The sequence below is a fragment of the Falco naumanni genome, chromosome 1, assembly GCF_017639655.2.
Source record: "Falco naumanni isolate bFalNau1 chromosome 1, bFalNau1.pat, whole genome shotgun sequence".
Taxonomy (NCBI): Eukaryota; Metazoa; Chordata; class Aves; order Falconiformes; family Falconidae; genus Falco; species Falco naumanni.
In genome coordinates, this window is record NC_054054.1 from 2532850 (window position 1) to 2553963 (window position 21114).

The 21114-nt window shown below is 35.1% G+C and overlaps 1 long non-coding RNA gene across 1 annotated transcript in view; it reads left to right on the forward strand.

Moving 5' to 3' along the window:
* LOC121091085 overlaps nt 1-21114 on the forward strand; it is a 563037-nt gene that overhangs the window by 196607 nt on the left and 345316 nt on the right. The window contains exon 3 of the long non-coding RNA XR_005828824.1: nt 8404-8456. This is a non-coding gene — a long non-coding RNA (uncharacterized LOC121091085). The remainder of the gene's footprint in view (nt 1-8403; nt 8457-21114) is intronic.

Genomic DNA, 21114 nt, shown 5'->3' on the forward strand with positions numbered 1-21114 from the left:
ACAAAGATATTTCCAACACTCCTGTATTTGAATAGGGTTATTCAATTGCATATCAAGTTTTAAATGATGCTACCTCATCACAATTAACTGCTTGGAAACCAAAGACTAAGATACAAATAATAAGAATGCTCTTGTATACCTCAATAGTATTTAATATTTCATCTATCACGAATGAATGATTTTTATATTATTCTCAAGTATAAAAAAGTAATGGTTTATGACAAAAATGCTTGCTATGTCATCTTCGGGAGATTCACTTACACATTTTTGTGTCAATATACTTATATAGCTCATGGTTCTTGTCAACATTGATAAGAATCTGAAATAACAGAGATGCATTTTTAAGTAATTGTAAAATAATAATAATTAGAACATAGGAGTGTAATAAGAACAATATAATCCTGTTTTATGAACAGAACAGATGCTGAAACAAGATGCTATGTTTTACTTTTTAAGGACCTTCAGCTCCTATTATGTATAAAATCCCAGAAACAATATGGTTGTCCTTGCCTGTAAAAGCTGACCAACCATTCTTCATTAGTAAATCACCATATTGACTTTCAAAAATTAATAGGGAAATAAAAAACCCTAAACAACTCCACACCCAAGAAGGGCGAAACGAAGAACAAATGCACTACTTTAATCACAAAATAGATGCTGATGGCATATTTGTTAGGAAGTTACACACAGAGTAGATGTCAGTATAGACTGACGGGTGTAACTGATCCTAATTACAATAGCATGTACGCAGGTTGTGCCCTCTACCATAGAATAAAGCTTACCCCCACAGTAATTCTGTGCAGTAATTCTGTAATATGGTGCTATATTATTTTCTTAAAACTTACGGCATTTCTAAGTAGCTAGGCTTTATAAGTTCATAAACCCATGTACTAAAAACAGCACAACTAAGAAGTCATGTGAGTTTAAGGCATACCCTGACTAGGGTCTTCCAAATAACTGAAGATGTCTGCAAATGGAAATGCCCAGGTTTTCAGCTTGGAATTCCATTATAAAGTTCTTTGCCTAAAAGCTTTGTTCTCATGGTAAGTGTGACATAGAACCTTGGTTCTTTAGAGCAAAATTATCTGCTTCTGTCTTGAAGACTAGGAATATCACTGGATGATCGCTAGATCTTGTAAGATCATCTTAGTTTTGATGCTCTTACAAGATGATCTAGTTTTTCTGGAAAGAAGTATGTCTGTAGAAGAAGTTTTTATCACTGGGCCAAATTCAAAATTAAGAGAGAAATATCGAATGTTTAACTTCTTAATGAATAACACGTTAGACTAGATTTGTTAACATTATTATGCCATTTGTTGTCAGACCATACTTTTTGTTTCTTATACTTAGTGTAAGTACGAAAATAATAAAAACACTTGCTTTTGTAACCTAAGCAGTCCCTTGTCTTCCCCAGGAAGCTCTCTGGTTGCTGGATGTTACTGACAAAAGTGAAAGAAAAATGATCAAGCTTTTTCTATTTAATAGGACATTAAAAAATAATTTAAAGTTTCTGTTTGGGCTTTTTTGTTCCTGCTGTCCTGAACTGGTCGATGGGGAAACACCCAGGAGGAGTCATCTCTGAAGACCAGAACAATTTTGTGTATTTCTAACTTATGCAGTTGTCCATTTAACATTAATTTTCTTTGTTATTCAAGTAACTTTCAAATTAATGTAATCAATAACATTAATGGCCTTTAAAACCCAAAGCAAGTAATGGCAATGGAATTTAAATATAGAAACCTTCTGTGTTTGGTATCAAGCTATCAAACTACAACTTTTGAAAAAGGTGGTCTCTAAGAGAGATATTAAATTCTTTAACCAAATATTGAAAAACTGTGTGTGGCAATAAAATAGAATTAATATTAATTTCCTTCTCTTACTTCCTTTTCGTTTCTCCCTATATACAAATTTATTTTCCCCTATTTTTTGTTGTATATACAGATACAAACAACCCTTGATCATAATTTCTTGTGTAGTGTATGAAAATATTTGGCAGGTCCTGGACTTAAAATTATCACGTCAGCTGCCATTCAGACAGGCACAGGAATGCAATTTCATCAACACTATAAACCCTAATGCTTCCATTGTCTTTATGCAGCTGTCTTGAGCATCATATGTATGTGTAATTATAAATCTGGACTGAACATAAGAAATAGATCTTGGAGCAATTCTTCCCGTATTTTTTGTTTTCTTCTTTTGAGTGTTGCTGTCACTTCATTTTTTCCCTGATAACTCTTTGTACAAACTAAAGTCAAGTAATATGATTTTTAGAGGGAGACATGGATGGAGGCATGATGTGATACTGAACCAAGACTGGAATATCGGTTACAAAAAAGCCCTCAACAAAACAAAAAAACCAAAACCAAACAAACAACAAAAAAAAAACCCACACCAAAACCCAAAACATGTATTTACCCGTATATTTAGGTTTTTAAAACTATCCTTATTGTCTTATATTTCAATCATATGAGTAACAGTTTTAAAGGCTTCAGAAGGATACAAATAATAAAATTACAACACTTGCTGTAGCATAGAGAATGTGTCAAATTGTAGTGACCTGGCTTCCTATGCGATACCTCCTTTACTCATTCCTCATCTCTAAGATATATTTTCTAGCTGCTAAAAGTTTTCCGTGCATTTTGACTAGGTTATAATATTTATCACTTGGCTGTCATATTTGTGCTATCAGTAATGTATAGATATATGTTCTTCTGTAAGTCTGATCCTCAGCATTTACATACTACTTTGTGTACTCTAAAAAACAAACAAAAAATCCCAAACAAACAAAACCAAAAAAACCCACAACAAACCAAAGATGAAAAAACAGCATAACATTCAGAAAGGTTATTTTTCATTGTGTTGAGTAATGTTTTCTTTTTCCTGGTTTCCGTTGGAACTTGATGATTTTAAGTTTTATTTGAAATGAAAAATTAGGAGATGGGGAAAATGGCAAGAATGACTTCAATGGAAACCTTTTCAATTGACTGGTAAATTTATGGTAGTGTTAGTGTAAGGAGGGGTGGCTTTTTGTGTTTTCTTTGTTTTGAGACTTCTAACAGAAAGGGATTGAATATTAGTTATTGTATAATAGTGATGCAACTGCAAGTGTTATGATCATAAGGTTGGGTTTTTTTCGGAATTGCTATATTTTTACCCTAAAGCTGCAGTATAAAGAAATTGCTTCCCATTATCTTAGCTTTTCAATAATTTAGACAGGTTCAGAAAATTTTGTATGATAGTATTTGCAAGTAGGCTTCTTGTAGTTTTTTAAGGAAAAGCAGGGAATGGTTTATATGGTATATTTATCATTCTTAAATTTTGTTTTCCATTTAATATGTAAACCATTTTCCAGGGGGAATTATAATTTAATTCCTTTGCTTTACACTTACTTCTTCATTTCAGTTGTAAGTCATCAGTGCATTTGGCAATTCTACAGCTAGTTTCTCTGTCTTGGTAATTTATGTAGATTAGAAGCAATAAAGATCTGAGAACTGACTCCCTTGTGACCCTTTTCAACACTTTACTTTCTAATCACTTTACTTTAATCAGTTCTTTATTTGTTCCCATGTTTAACCTGAATCTTTCCTGCTTTCAGTTTAAGATGAAGACTATCATTTGAGACATTATCAAAGGCTTTATGTAAATCCAAATTATGGTGCTTGTACTATCATTATCAATTTTATTCCCAATCTTCTCATAAATAAAAAGTGGCTGGCTGTCAAGATCTTATTTTCTTTAAATGTCTTATGATGGTAAACTGTATTTGTTTTAAATTATTGACAGTTATTTAATGTTCATCATCTTTAAATAAGTTATATGCTATTGTGTAAACTGAATTTTTAAGGTCAGTTCTCTCTGCTTGGTTCCTTTCTGTGCCACAATGTGTCACACAGTGTGTGTGTATGTTCACACACATATATTGGCTGTAATGGGGCAAGCACAGCCATCAGTAGCAATTCTTCTGCAGTTTCAGTATATACAAAGCAAATTACCATAGAACTATTGAAGGTTGCAAGGGAGTTGTGTGGCTTTGGTCCTGACAGATCAGATGAGACTGATTATTTAGAAAGTTAAAGAAAGAACTACAAAGCTTTTCTCCTCTGCTCACTGCATTTTAGGAAATGCATTTTTAAAAGCATGAACAAAACAAAACAAAAAAACCCTGTCAGGTTTGGGTTTTTTGGTTGGTTTTGTTTGTTTGTTTGTTTGTGTGGTTTTTTTTTTTAAATTGCAGTACTTTTGCAGAAACTAAGGTAGCCCAAGAATAAAAATATTATTTTGTGTAGATTGGCCACTCTAGTAAGACTCTGTAAGAACTGAACAACTGTATCTACCAGTAGGAGACGGTTCTAGAGAGTGACCAAAAGTATTCCTCTTCTTTCCTCCTGATTGAGGCATATGCATTTTATTTTTTTCTTAGGAAGATAATATTTTGAGATATTACTTATATTTACATGTATCATTTAATGACTGTAAAATTCTTTTTGCAACTACCACTGTATTTATTTGCCACTCTTCGTTTTACAGAGATATTAAGGTCATGCCAGGTGTCCAATTTTTAGACTTTTTTTAATGAAAAAAACAATACCCTACTCAACTTTGAATATGAGCGATCTTCGGCTAAGCCTAAAACTGTTGCTAAAAGATATTAATATAATATGACCTATCGCTATTCATTTTTTTTCATTTCCAAATCATGTTCTAGACAGTCATGTTTACAATAATATCTTTCTTACAGAATACCTGCATTTTTCATTTATAACTCAGAAAATTTAAGACAGAAAAATTAGAAAGCTAATGCAAAACGAGACAAAAAATTAAGAACTGAAATTAAATAGATATTCATAGTTTTCAGCCTAATGGTTAGTGTCTGATCTATCAGAAAATATCCTTCTGTTGGCAGCTACTGAAACGGGTTGATTCTGATTAGTTCTGTCAGAAAGATTTGCCTCTTTAATCTCACCATAAATATAAAAGAACTAGAATTAATATTAATCAAAATGCTGAGGAAGCTATGGATAAAATTTAAGATAATGGTTATTTTCTTATTTTGATTATGAGAAAATTAAATGCATGAATAGATATGTGTTAGATTCAGGATAGGCATGGAAGTCAGGATATTGTGCCACTTGTTTAAATGATTCTGATGAATCCAAAGCAAAAGAAAATTTAAAATGCAATAAAACGAATACAAGTTTATTCAAGCTCTAGGAATCATTAAGGAAACTATTAGCATTGTGGTATATACAATGTAAAGGTCAATATAGTCAGATACATGTGGAATTGAGGACACTGGCAGCATTCAAATTCTACTGTCTCACAGCCACCTTCCCTTACAGATCCTGTGATGCACTCTAACTATTAAATTAAATACTATTTAAATTGTTAAAGACTAACAATTAAATCCCACCAAACTGCATATTTAGTGGAACTGTAGTTCAAAAACTGCCATTAAACAGAACAGATTCTTTCACATGTAGAGGTGCCTGATTTCCTGGTTTTTTTGTATGTCATCATAGAAAATCTGCATTCTGAAATACATTAGTATACTTTGCATTTCACAGTATGTAGAATCAATGCATTTGAGAAGAATAACATAGATTAAAGGATTCTGAAATAACACTTCAAAAACTCATCAAAATATCTAAAGATGGAAGAACTTGGCAATGCTTTGGAAATGTCCTCTTGTCTACTCAGCTCTGATCTAGTTTATAGTGAGCAGCTATCATAGTAACATATCTAATTTAGCAATTTTCAGATCTACACTGGCCCTCAATTCTATGAACATCTTTTTCAATAGACCAATGTTAGAATAGGAAGTTTGCTGCCCATCATTATACCTATTAATTGCCTTAGATAATACAAGGATGTGTTAAATTACTCTTTATTTACCTAGTAGCACACATTTGTATAATACATGTGCTCAAGTCTGGAACAGTCATATTTCCTTACAGTGAGAATGACAAAAGATTAGTCATCATTTACAATACAAATATCCTTTCCTTTTGCTATAAAATAAACCCAAATAATACCCCAAAATGGAAGCACATCAATGACAGTACCAAATAGTAAAAGACACAGCAGGCAAAAAGTTAAAAAAATAAATGGAATTGACAGTGCTTTCAGTATGCCATTGAGCAAAAAGAGAATGTAGCTTTTATTAAAAAGACTTTCTTCCTTTTTAATAAATGCCCAAAAAAAGTGTTAATTTCCCAGGCTGTCTATTTTTCACCATATGCTTACATGATTTTCTATTTATTATCCTTCAGATTACAGTGTATTACTTTAGCATTCACTCTTTGTTTCCAACTGGGAGTATATGTAACTATCTATTCTGTGATCCCGTAAATAAGCAATTATCTACTCAGAAGCCATTTCAGATGATCATTGCTTGCACAAAAGAACTTGTAAGGCTAAAGGCTGACTGATTTTAATCAACAAACAAATGTATAGTATTTTTTTCAAGTAATTTTTTAAAATTCATGAAAAATGCGTGAGCACTACATTTCCCATTGCTCTGTCAGAAAACATTTATTTTTGAAGGTTTGCAGGCAACAGAATACTTGTTGATCTAGAAGTACTTGCATGGTTGGCTTTTTGTTTCTTGATTGGCCTGGGATAACTATGGAAATCTGCTTCGGAATGATGCCTCTAGAGCAAACTAAAATCTAACACTTGACTTCACTGTTTGTGCATATTTGAAGATTCAGCCCAATGTTTTCTTGTTATATTGGAGTGTTCAGTACCAGGTAAGTATGTTATGCCATGAATACTCCAAAGATAAGGAACAAAACCTATTTTAAGTAATGAGGAGGTATAATACTGAATGTCTTTCTGCCAAAATATGGTTCTTACACTTTCTGAACCTTTCTCCCACCTGTCTGAGGTGGGAATTTGGGACAATTTTTTTTTCATGTCATTCCAATTAGTAAAACAGTTTTTAATGTGAAACTAAATGGGGGAAGGGGGGCGGTGTTCATATTTTTCCTATATTTCTCAGCCTTTCCCATTATCAAGGCTGACATATTGACACAGAATAGTTTTGTAAATCTATCCCATTTTTACTACATCATAATTCCTGTATTAAAATGTTACTAACTTAATTTTAAAAAAAAAATTTAAACATAAAATGTATTTAACTGCAATTTTCTTTGTTTTGTATGTATTTCTGAAGGCATCATGGTTTTTACAAGTAGTTTTAAATAGTGTAGGGAAGAGTGAAAACCTTTACCTTATCTTTTCAAATAAGAATTTTTTTTTCCTCACCTGTCCTTGTACTTTCCCTCTCAAGAACTTAGTGTTTTTTTCTACAATGACACTTCGGGAACACTTTCAGTAAAAATTTTGTTAGTGGCAGAAATGAAACCAGCCTACTTTTTACCAACAGACTCCTGAAAATTATGCTTTCAGGACAGAGTGAAACATTGCTATCGTAGACATATGCAATCTTGGGGGTATTAGTTCACATTTTCCAATCAAAGACAAAAGAAAGCTTCAGTTATCATCCCTGTACTTTTGCAGTGATGAAAATAAATGAAAAACAATAGAAGCAGTGAAGTGAGACAGTAAATTTGATGTGCTCCTATCAAAAAGCTGCATTTATGAGACTTCCACTCTATCGGGATATACCTCCAAATGCTACAGCCTAACAGGAAATAAGGCGAGATTTCAAAGAAATATGTATTCTGTGATTATTTGAGTCATGAAAAGAATGAGAAATAAGTTGATTTTAGTCCTACAACTCTGGAAACTGTGTGGGGGGTGGGGGTGGGGGTGGGTATTTCCTGAGTTTGTAAATTAAACTTATTTGATGCAGACTTAATCTTTGTATGCACCAAACCATACTACCATATACTAAGAGGTATACAGTATTTATTTTGTCTGTTTATTGCCATAACACTGCCAAGTCAGAATTTGGTTGTCCAAGATATTGTTCAATTGGAGAAATAATAAGTGGCCTTGGAACTTAAAACATAAGTGCTAAACAAGAGGGAGTGCATGAATAGAAAAGGAATGAGATACGAGAAAATGCTGGACAATTTTCTTTGTAGGCATAGACACTTGGATCCCAGAGGTTGTAGAAAAATCTGTAGGTACATACGTAAAACAAGTACTGATATATGCTCAGACTAATAAAGGTGGCTTGCCTATAAATGCAAAAATAAGTAGATCAGCACTTAAGATCTACTTGAATCACATCAAGCATAATTATTTTAATCTTTTTGCAATTCTAAGAGCATATCACATTTTTCAAACCCTGAAGTTTCCTTGATAAAAATTGTAGAAATACACTGAGGGGAACATAATTAACATTAATCTCTATATATTTAACCAATTAAGGTGATTTACTTTATCTGTGGATTCTGAGATATCACTAATAATACCTTACCTTCTTTACAACAGGTAAATATTCCATTTCAATAAATTGCCAAAAGGAACTGCAAAATACTTCAAAGGTAAGGACCTCCTTAAAAATAATGCTTCAAATGATCATTCTTTCTTTTAGAAAAGAAAATGGAGAATGTTAATTCTTTCTGACTATCTGGCTAATAGCAGAGAATTACAGACAGCATTAATTGGCATAAGCCTTGACTTCCTGTTTTTCTTTATACATTATATATATTATTATGTCTTTTATATATAAAAGAAAAAAAATCACTTTTCTTAGAAAGGATAAATATAATTATTTTGATAACTGCAGAAAAATGGTTTCATTTCTGGAAATAAAATAAATAAAAAATAAAATAAAAATAAATAAAAGGTTTACTTCAGTTCCAAACAAATAATTTTGAGAGCTCTTTTGTTTAGGAATACTTTTTGTTTTTACTTTCAGCTGGGTAGAATAACTCAGTGTCATACCATGCCCAGACTGTTCTTTGTGGTACTTCATTGTTCTTTAGCTACCTTTCCTGTAGCAATAGTTGATTTTTAAACTCTACTGTCCACCCTTATGGAGAATATTCTTGTCTTTCAAGGACACAGGTAATAGGATACAAGGTTTCACTGAAATTGTTATTTTCAAGTCATCAAGTTAGAGTGGGTAATACTGACATTGTGGTCTGACCTAAACTTGGATTTGGTAACCAAAAAGAAAGCAAGAGCAATAATTTATTTTTCTAGTCATTGTGTATGTGCCCAATTTATTTTAAAATGCTGGGGACTTTAAGAGCCTACCATGTGTCATTTATACATATGCTTTAATGCATACACTGACGAGGACAGGAGATCCTGTATTAAATAATAATTAGTCATACATTGCAATATTGTTTTAAAAAAAATTAAAATGTTCCAAAATTGCTTCAGCCTTCCAAAAGATAACTTCTGAATTGCATGATTTATTTCATATGGTTTTATTCCTGTGTGCTCATGGAAGAGAGGGAGAAGTTTTGAAAAAGTTCCACAAGCTGGGGATTATGACAGATGTGATCCGAGTACTGGACTTTTTATGGAACAAAAACATGTAGGTGGAGATTTTCACAGGACAAAATCCTAGGTTCAGGGTGGAGTATCTATTCTGAGTGCAAAAGTCAGAGGCTCGTCTCAGAACATGATGTATTCCTAGAAAGGGCTCTGACAGACCAAGGACTTTAAGCCTGGTCTTAGGTCCCAGAAGAATGCCTGAAATAGTCAGCCTTTCGCTATTCTGGTTCTGGTAGTCTTATTATTATTATTTTTTTTTTTTTACTTTCTTTCAAAAACTCTTTTAGAAATCTATTTTTATTTCTTGAGTGAAATCCCAGAGTCTTGTGGGATGTGGGAAGCCATTCTTATTATACCTCAGTGTGCTACCTAACCTTCTCTGTGTTATTGCAATGCACCCGCAATCCTCAGATTCAGCAAAAACCCTCCAAATTTTCAGTGATCTATTATACTTTGGAAATTATGAAGGAAATAATAATATTACAAAAAGCTGACTTTTTTGTGTGTGCAGATGTGTTGCCAAGTTTGTTCCATTTTTCACTTTTCCTTCTTAGGTCTTGTCTTTATATAGTAATATAATTGATGAAGTAATTTGTTACTTTTCCAAGTACCTCAGATAGACTTTGATCATGCCAAGGTTTAAATAGTGTTGCATAAGTGAAAATATTTCAGTGAAAGTAGAAAAAAAGAAAGAAGTAAAAAATATGGTACAGTTAGCAAAAAAAAAAAAATGTACTTAAGGAAAAAAAAAAAAAAAAAAAAAAAAAAAGACAACCAAAACTCTTAAAAGAGAAAAAAGAGAAGTCGCTGTACTCCATGGCCCTATTTGAGTGCCGCAGAGGATGCCTAGGAGAAATATTACTAAAGGACATAAAGTTTCAGGATAAGAAAATACATGCCACATTTCTGACAGGTACAACTAACTATAAAAAAAAGCAAACAAATCCTATTCAGGACAGGAGGTGAAGAGAAGAATAAAACTAATGACATTACAATCCTCTTGAGAAGTCTTGTTTTGTTTATTAAATAAGCCAGTCTAGTAAGATAAGTAAGAAGAACTGCTTAATCTGGCAGTGTTAATTGATGCTGCCCTGGGAGTTTATTGTTATGTATTACTCTTTTTGTCCTTTTGGGCAAAGATGTCAGCACATTGTACCTGACAGGATGTATTGTATGTTACAAATTATTCTAAAAGGGATAGAAAAATTGCCATCAATTCTTGTCAGCCTGTATATCTAAGGCATGACTGTAATTTATACATAACATTGATTCCCAAGTATCATGTTTATTGTACGGTATACTTTAAATTAGTACTGTTTCTATGAAGCGGCCTCAGATGAAAAGTAGTTTTATTCCATCCAGTTAAGTTCTGACCCATACGGGTATATTTCTCCACACAAATACAGTGAAAAACGTGAATACAACATGTATGTAACAGGAAACAAGGACAAGAGATAAAAGGAATGGAGCATTTCAAGACTGACATGAGGTACTTAAAAAAAGAGTTAAGCATAATCTTGCACTCCTCCTTGAGCAGGACTAGTATTGACAGCAGTCCTATAAACCAAAGACAGGGACAGGAAAGGGCAAGTATCACTTTATTCTCTCTTCCCTATTATCTCGTGAGTGCATGGAATGCAAGGACAGGCGCACTATACCTTGTAAATGTGGTTACAGCAACCTGGGTTTTACCCTTTCTTCTGTAATTCTAGGGCATGCAAAGTTTTGCAGAAATTTTAAAGCAAAATGAATAAATTTCATTGCAGTGAATTATTTCAGTGATGCTATTTTAAACCTAAGAGCAATTACTTCCAGAGAAGATAGCTCTCTATGCTTCTGAATTCCATTTGCATAGTGAGGCAATTTGTAGCCATTTCAGTGTATGAAACAGTTTGCAAAAGTTTGGTTGGTTTTTTGTTGTTTTTTTTTTCCTACTTTTTAAAAAATAATACTGGTAGATAATTTTTCTGAATTTCAGAAAAGAACTGAAAAATAAAAATAAATACTAGTTTTGATCCTGTTGTCTGTAGCACAACTGAGTAATCAAGTGTGTTCTGTTTTGGGTCAAACTGCTCTATATGGAACACTTCAAATACTGCTCTTCCTGGTAAAATGGGATGGAAGTGCTTTGAGGGCTAATATACTAAATATTTATTTATGACATGGCTTATTGCCTAAGTTTTTTCTCCCTAAAGGCACGTATATTAAGTACTACACCATTTCAGTTACTTTTTATTTACGGTCTATGCAATAGAAAGAATTATGATTTCAAGCAAGTGCCATCCATTTTGTTTAAAACCTCATTTGCCAAGCAAGTATGTTTGTATTTGGAAAAAAAAAATTAAAACAAACTATGCTTCCCACCACTGTCATTTTCAGTTATGCGACTAATTCTCTTTCTTTAAGACAGAAATAGCTGTTGTGATGGGAAAGAGATAACGGGTCTGTGGTTTAGCGAATAATCTCTTGCCAGCCTTATATAGCGGTTTTCAAAGGACTGAAGTGACTTGGGAGCCTAGTTTCAAGAAAAATCAATGTGACTTAGGAGATGATGTCATTTAGCAGGCAAAATGACTTTGGGCAAGATCCATAAACACGCTTAGGCATTGCAATACCTAATATTCAAAACCAGCTGTAGGCACCTACATTCCTTATATATAGTGCACAATAAGAGTAAGCACCTGGGAATGACATCCACAGTCCAGAATGTATGGAGCAGAGGTTTACCTCTACTTAGTTGTTAGGAAATCCTGGGGTATAGTGAAAATGATAGTGAAATTACAGGACTTCTAATCCTCTGAGGGTTCAGGCTTAATGCTACAAAGAGATTCAGGTCACTAAACCTTGCTCTTGTTTCTTTTTTTATGAAATGGAACTCAGATTACCTTTTTAAAAATGTAATAGGTAATTTTTCCCTGAAGGACACAATTAATATGGATTCTGTTTACTGTACTCCGGAATCTTATAACTGTCCGTATCAGGACCCTTGCAAGTTGTTTTACTAACTCTCATATGTTTTTAAAATATTACAAAAGAAGATTCCTTTTTGTATATTCCTTCATGAGCAGAGTATGTTATCTAATCAGGAATGTTGTAGGATTCAAGTTTGATTCCCTTTCTGTGTCCAAGAAAAGTAAATTCTTACTTTCTATCTAGTGAGAGCCATAATCATTAGCAGTGAATTATACTGGGCATCAGTAATTTTCTCCTGTCCTGTTGAATCAGAATTCCAGACTCAATAACTCAAAGAGAAAGGTCTGGTTTGGGCTCAGTGGTTAAATTTGGAGATTAGAGTTCGTTTTTACTGCCATGTGTATGAACCCAATATGTAGTTTACATGAAATATGCGCTAAAATACATAAACATTTACTGGTTAAAAGAGTCATATGGGACTTATTTTGACCTGCCTTTGAACACTCAATCCTGTTCTAAAAATCTAGATTTACAAAAGATCAATTACTTTCTGTTTTTGATGTCCTTACATGCAGACATTACTTGATTCAGAGTCATTAGTTCAAAATATTTACACTTAAATTGTTTTATCTTGACTCATGCAGAGAGGAGAAATACTCTGGTTTTGTTTGCTTTTGTTTTCTGAACTTCACACAGTCTAGCATCGTGCTAACACTGAGGACTGTATAAAAATTTGCAAATATTGTTTCATACCTTATCTATGAAATAAGGCTTCTTGGTGTGAAAATGACTTCTTCTTCTGAAATTTTATAAAATAAGAATAAATTCCAAATCTTCTCCTACATTTCCTTTGGAGGGATTTCAGACTGGTTTTTTCAAGTGTAAGCAGCTGCTTCTGACATGTTAACCTCCGCAGCTGGATTTACGTGAACAAACCCTCTAATAGTCTCCTGCTACCCACAGTTGCCCAACAGCAAGAAAAGACAGGAATCTATTCTGCCTTTTCCCGTTGGCATTTGGCATGCCAGTTGAGAGATTAAAATTTAAGTTGCTACAATACATTGGGAGAAAACTAGTAGCGGTCTCTGTCAGTACACAATACATTACTGGTCTTTTCTTCTTGAGTTTTCCCATATTTCATCTCTCTCTGTATATTTATCACTACCAACCCTCCTGTCTTTGAGATTCAGGATGTATGCATTTGTACATAGTCTTGTCTGCATCTGGTTATGCACCTGAGATCCAACAAGCATTATGGAGCAGACTGGTTTGGCAGTGGCTGTATGCTTCAGGGGAAAAAACCCAACGTGTAAGTCTCCTGGCCCTTCAGTTCTTTCTTCACCGAAAGAAAAGGGTATCAAGCTCTGGAACAGGCTGCCCAGGGAAGCGGTTGAGTCAGCACCCCTGGAAGTATTTAAAAAGATGTGTGGATGTAGCACTTAGGGACATGGTTTAGTGGTGGACTTGGTAGTGTTAGGTTTACGGTTGGACTCAATGATCTTAAAAGCCTTTTCCAACCAAAGTGATTCTGTGATTCCTATTGGGTCCCACTGAAGCAGGAAACTTGGAAGAGAGCCTCTCCCAGAGGAACTGTACTCTAACCACTCTCCGTTCTGCCCTCATCCCACCTCTTCTTTCCTCCCCAGTTGGAGGTAAAAGTTTTCAAATTTATTTGTCAGTACAGATTTCCCTCCCCTTCGCTCTTCTTTATCTTGTGCAGTGAGGGTTCCTCTTTGAAATGCTGTGCTATACTCAGGTATGGGCACGTCTTGGAGCTTTCTATTATTTCACAATTCAACCTTCTGGTACATAATTTTAAGATGCCATATAATAATTGCTAACACAAAAGACTTGAGAAAATGACTGTCATATGTTTCAAATTATTACATGATTTGCAGACTGTAGCTGTCGGTAACCTAAGAACACACTCAACAATATATCAGGAGTAAATGACAAGCCGTGCTTATTTTATGGCACATAATTTAACAGTTTAACTGTAGACTCATTTAAAGGTATTGCATCATTCTACCTGGAAAAAAAAGAGCAGTATTTATATTATTGCCAAATGCTGTGATCTAGTAAAAGTAATTTAAGGAGATAGAATAATATACCTAATTGGCAATGTTTAATTCTGGCACACTCAAAGATGGAGATCAGATTTCTTATTGCCAAAACAGCACTCTATGTAACTGGATGCTGCTTAATAACACAGGTAATGAAGCACCTGAAACTTAGCTGCATTTCAACACCTCTATATTTTCCAGTTTATTTCTTAAATGTCTTTTTGCAGAAGTGAATTCTTCCTTGCAGCCCCAGTTTTACATTGGTAAACCAGCCAAGGGAAGTTTAATACGCATGCCTGAGCTCTTTTGTTGCAGGTTCTTGACTTATGCCTCGACTACCTTTCCTTATTCATTCTATCATGTATTTCAATTGAGCAAAACAAATTAAAGCTGAAAACAAGTTTGCTTTTCCCTCTCTTGTTGTTAGTACCTGGAGGTCCTCTTTTCAGAGTTGTGTGTCAGTTTCAGTTCACTGATTGTAGTAAGAACATACTTCAGGTTTTGCATACACACTGTGTAAGCTGTCAGGAGCATCTGTCAAGAAGTGGAGCCATAGTGCATATCTAAACAGGAAATATAAAGCAAAGCAAAGCAAAACTTGGCTTTCTCTCTGAAGGGAGTTGCTTATTCCATACATAGGGTGGGATGAAAGTCCTCAACGTATTGCCTAAATATGAGGCTTAGGCTAGCATGGTCATGTGTCGTGTGTCCCCCCCCCTTCCCAGGATTCTAATTCTGTAACACACACACACAAAATAGTAATATCAATCATTCTAGCTTCTGAAGCAGTCTTTCATGCCTCCTGGTATCCCAGGCATATTGCTTTGAATCAATACTGGGGTTTGAGATTTGGTCATCAAAGTGTCTATTAATTTCTCATTTCATTATAATTTACTTCTGCCAAGAACTGCTTTCTGTTGATACATTGCATGGTGTTTCCTTCTAGTAACTAATGGAAAATGTTGTACAGAACATCAAAATTTTTGTGGTCTTGATATTTTAACAAGCATATTTTCATCTTATAATCATCAGGCTCTGCTAGCTTTTTATTAGTTTTTATAAAATTCTATTTTCATTGATATAATCTGATTATATCGCATGCATTGCATGCATAGCCTAAAGATCACTTCCTCTCAGCAGTCTGTAAAGGCACAGTTCACATTTTTTTGGTGATTGGTTTACTTCAGATTTTTTGTCATTTATGTTCTTGCCTCTTTAGCATTAAAAGCATGAGCCTCTCACAGCTGACACACTTTACAGTTAGGTGGACACTTTTTCCCTCATTTCTATACTCAAGCTTTGTCCACAAGATGATACTTCTTTCCTCATAAAATGTGTCTTTGACATCACAAGCAGTTCATCGTCTCCCAAGACTAGGCTGTGTGACTTCTCCATCAGACTTCTGCCCTATAAATGCTGCAGTTTGTGTGAGGCTGAAGGAGTACAACCTCTGTGAAAAGCAGAGAATTTATTATCTGTTCAAGTTTTAATTTTTTTCAAAGAATTGTTATTAGTCCATTTATGATGATAGCAATGGTTTTAGTATTAATTTGCTTAAGACTAATAAACAAAACCTTTCTATTATCTACCTCTTTCTCGGTGCTACGTTCACCCTTGCAGGGCTGCCCTGGCTCCTGAGCCCAGTGGCTTCAGGCTGAAAGGAAGAGGTTATGATGAGCTGTCATCATCCAAAGTCCTCCAGGAGGAGAAGGCTGATTTTCATATGGGGAAGTTCCTTCCCTGAAGGTGTTTGAATTTATAGATTCTTCTCTTCATGGTCAGCTTGGGGGCATTATGTTTTCGTTAGCATACTCTGCACCTTGCTCTTTTTGCATGAGTTTGCAATATCCACTGAATGTATGTGCTGTGATTTAGATCCTTGGGCTCTTGCTCTTTCTTCTCCTTGTTACCCTTGAAACTGTTTTTCCTCTTTCCCAAGGTTTTGTTTCCTTGATAACCATTAATTGACTGTGGCTGAGTTGTCTGTAACCCTCTGGTATCAATCTGTGCCTCTACTTCAAGGCTTCTGCTAGCATCCTGTGTCTCGTACTCCTCAAGCCAACATTTTAATGAGGGGCCATAAACAGCTCTACACAGAACAAGTATTTGATATTATGATCTGTTAGTCACAAAACATAGCACCCTACTCATGTAACACTAGGCATTGTGTGTCGCAATTGTGCAAAGCAAAGCAAAAGCTCAATCAAAGTAGGTAGCAGCCACTTGGTCATTAGATAATTTTGATTACAGCTAACAAGCTAACACAAGGTTATAGGCAGGCCAGGACAAGTCCAGGCAAAGCCTGACAAGGCCATGTGGTCAGCATATTGCAAAGCTTGCAGCCTGTTATCAGAGCACTGTGTTTGTGGGACTACAAGATGACACTTTCTTATCTTATGCTTTGGTTGATGAGTATTTAATATATTGACCATAGTCCTTTTCTTTTTTTTTTTTTTTTTTCTTTGTGTGTGTGATTTTATTGCATGTTATGTTCTGGTTTTACATTAGGGATTGAAAAATGTTTTCAAAGCATAATAATGCAATTTCCCTGTTGTAGGATCTATGCAATCCTGCTGTGGCTAAATTTGATAGGCTGAACTGCTTCATAAAAATGGCATTTCCTCTGACCCTTTAGTTATGTGATTTTGACATTTATTTTTTTTCTTTTACTGACACTTTTACACATTTCTGAATTATCATTTCTTTGAAACATGTTGCTGAGAAATGCAATTAAATAAAATCTGGTCATGCTTGTCTGGAAAATTCATACTATCACAAAGCATTTAAGTTCTGTGTTAACAAAGGGATAATCTTTCCAGTTAAAAGTACATGACAGTTTATTACGGAAGCACTGCTGGGAGGGGAACACGCTATTTTTTGCACTGTGGTAATTGCACTGTGAGATTTGGATTAGGCAGGATTCACTTTAAAAAATGGTTGCTTCAAACTGAATTCCTACATCTATATGGTGTGCCAGAATAACTGCACTTATATTTGGAACTGTTAAGAACTTGGTATCTCCTGCTGCAATCAGTGAAGGTTGCTGAATGTATTCTAGTAGTAACAGCAGCACTATTGCGACACGGAAGAATAACAGCATAGTGGTCTGGGCTTTAATCATTATTTAGACAGATATTTATGAGCATTAAAGAAATCACTGGTTTTTACCAATATCCTACTTTTAAAATAGAATCATTATTTACTACTCCCACCTTTAAATAGAAAGTCTGGAGAAGAAAAAATTTGAGAAAAAGAACTGTGTTTTGGCACAGGAACATATAGTACCTTTTTGCCTTCAGGACTCCATAAGGAATCAATGCTCTTTTTCTCAAATTTTAGTTAGATTTTACTTCTGATCAGGTTAGTTGGGTTTGGTTTAATTTTATTCCTTCCTTTCTCTTCCTTCCTCTCCTCCACTGATGTCTGTAATATTCTTTAATGGACCACAGTTCAATTATACCAGAAGATCAGCTAATTATGATGAGGGGATGGTGGTGGGGTTTTTTTCCACTCTAACAGGAATTTTAACATTTCAACTGTTCAGCTGTAGAAAAGAACATCTACGACTGAATGCTGTTTATAAAATGTTTTTAAAGAAATCTGATGTGTGTGTACTGAAAGTGATGATGATAAAGAAAAGTCACTTTGGTGAGTGCAAATTTTAAAAAAGTAAACTTGACTCTTAAAATTCAGTGTACAATGTTGATTCTCTTGGCATTTATCAAAATACTCTAATTTGTGAGTCTTTATCAGCATCATTTACCACCATCATCTGCAGCACAGATTTTACTTTTAACCCTTTATCTGCACGCACTTTTGCCAGAGTTTTTTGACAGCTTGCCTGTTACGCAGCCTTTGAAATATATTTCACAGTATAACTTACTTTTCAATAGAAACCATCATACAAAATTATTGATTGCCGACTTTGAAGTATAGTATTTTTTAGGTTTTACAATAGGAGCTGGAATCCATTACTGTAGATGTTGGAAGTCCTGAAGATAAGGGCCAAGAACTTGCTCTGGCTAGTTGAATGCCCTCAAGATCAGGTTAAAGAATCATGCCCTTTCTTGGGTTCTCTTTCTGGCCGACCATAGATTAAACACTGACAGAACTTCAAAAGCACAGGTATGTGAGATAAGCCTTAAAAATGCCTCTTATACTGATTCAGGAGAGACACAATTGTTTTCTGGACTTTCACAACATATCTAAGTGTATTTCACCTCAGCCTCTGTAGTATCTTAGAAAATCAGCATTGCTATGGAATGATGTGTTTGAGGAACCATAACATTAAACAGAGGAGCGCTTTGGAGTCAATTGAAAACTGAAGTGTGATTTTTCAGGACACACCTACTAGGAAATATTGTTAAAGCTCTGTAGAATTCTTGTTTGGCTTTGGCCTTCCTTCTTTTTGGAGTCTTCATTCTGATTGATTGCATCTGGAAGCATTTGGCAAAAATAAAAAATGATAATCTGAGACATAAAATTGATTTGGTATTGTTCTGTGGTGGTCTTTGGGGGTTTTGTTTTGTGTTTGTTTGTTTGTGTTTTTTTTTGTTGTTGTTTTTGTTTTTTTTTTTCGTTCAGGTGCACCTTTGTAAAAGGGCACCTTTGTAAAAGGTTTGAGTATATACATGAAGGAAATGTCCTCCTGCTTTTGCTTTTAAATTCCTGACTTGCCATTCTTTTTTCCTGCCCTTTCAAGGATTGTGTTGAGTTAATGTTTAAAAACTATTACATCACTGTATAAGGAAACTACCTACAGATGGGGATGTCTTCCCCCATCTGATGACTATTTTTAATTCAGGAAAGCTGCTATAATGCAGCTGAAGTTGAAAGTAGGGGGAAAAAGACCATCACTATTTTCTATCCAGTGCAATGGGAGGGAATGTAAAGCCTAGCATAACATTACTTTCTATGTTATTCTAAAGTACTGGAGAAGTTTATCCTTTCTTCTTTTTGTTTAAATTGTAACCCATGCAGATGTAAGGGTCCATCATGTGCACCATAATACAGGTATGCTTTTAATGAGACAAAAGGTATCACGTCCAGATTTTCTACCAATTCACAGAATTAAAACATCACAGAACAATTGAGGTAAGAAGGGACCTCTTGAGATTGCCTACTCCAACCTCCTTCCTCAGAGGATCAACTAGAGCAGGTTGCTCAGGGTCATGTCTAGTCAGGTTTTAGATATTCCTGAGAATGGAAACTCCACAACTTCTCTTGGCAACCAATTCCAGTGTTTGATCAGCCGTCCAGTGAAAAAGCTTTTTGTTCTGTTTACATGGAATTTTCCGTGTTTCCATTTTTTACCGTTGTCTCCTGTATCAGGAGACAGTGTGGAAAGACTTGCTGAAGCATTGCTCAAGTTAAGACATCCACTGCTCCCCCCCTGCCCACTGAGCCACTAATGACATTGTAGCAAACTATCATGTTAACCAAAAGTGATTTCTTCTTCTTAAATACATGCTGGCTTGGATTTATTACTTTCATGTCCTTAATGTTTGAATATGGTTCTAAGTGTTATTTCTTCCAAGACCACCTCATGAACTGAATTGAAGCTTACTAGTCCATGCTTCCCTGGATCATCCTTCTTGTCGTCCTTAAAGACAGGAGTGACATTTCTTTCCTCCCAGTCCTTGGGAACACCCTCCAATCGCCACGACTTTTCAAGGTAATTAAAATTGCCCTTGCCGTGACATCAGCCAGATCTCTGCACACTGGTGGCAGCACACTGATAGAATCCATGGACTTGTGTATGCCCAGTAGTTTAAGTGTTCTCTAACATGATACTTCTCCTCTGGGAGTGAGTTGTCGTTACTCCAGACTTTCCCACTGGTCTCAGAAATCCATCCAAAGAACGTCCTTACCAGTAAATTCCAGAAAGAACATCTTGACCTTTTCCATGTCCTTTGTCAGCATCCTAATCTTTCAACAGTAATCCACATTTTTTTTTAGTCTTTCTTTTGCTGCTGATATACCTGCGGAAGCCCAAATAGTTGCATTTCTTGTCCCTCACCAATTTCAACTCTAGGTGGGTTTTGGCTTTCCTAAGCCTATCCCTGCATGCTTGGACAGTGTTTCATCATTGCTCCTGGGTCACCTGTCCCTTCTTCCAACTCTTGCATGCTGTTTTGAGTTTACTCAGAAGTTACTTGTTCATTCATGCAGGCTTTCTGCCACCATTGTTTGATTTCCTGCTCATCAGGATGCGCCATTCTTGAGCTGGGAGAAGGTGATACTTGAAAATCAACCAGCTCTCCTGGACTCCTCTCCAGGACTGTATCCCATGACATCCTCCCAAGCGGGTCCCTGAACAAGTCAAAGTCACCTGGAGTCCTGGGTTGCAATCCTACATTTTACCTTGTTCCCTTTTCTCAGGATCCTGAACTCCACCATCTGATGGTAACTGCAGGCAAGGCTGCACCTGACCATCACATTCCTAACCACCTCTTCTATGTTTGTAATTATGAGGTCCAGCAGGATGCTTCCAATGTGGGTTATATGCATCAAGCTGAAATACAGAATTTTGGAGCCGATAAAGGTCTAAAATTCGAGATTCCAGACAATTTTATGGACATTTATGGTAAATCCTATTGAAAATAAAGTCAGATGAGAAAGGATGTAAGTACATGCCTTTTCTAGGAAATACTCACGGAGATAGAAATGTATTTTGATCATAGATCTGTAAGAGCAAAGCAGAGACCAAAGTATGGAC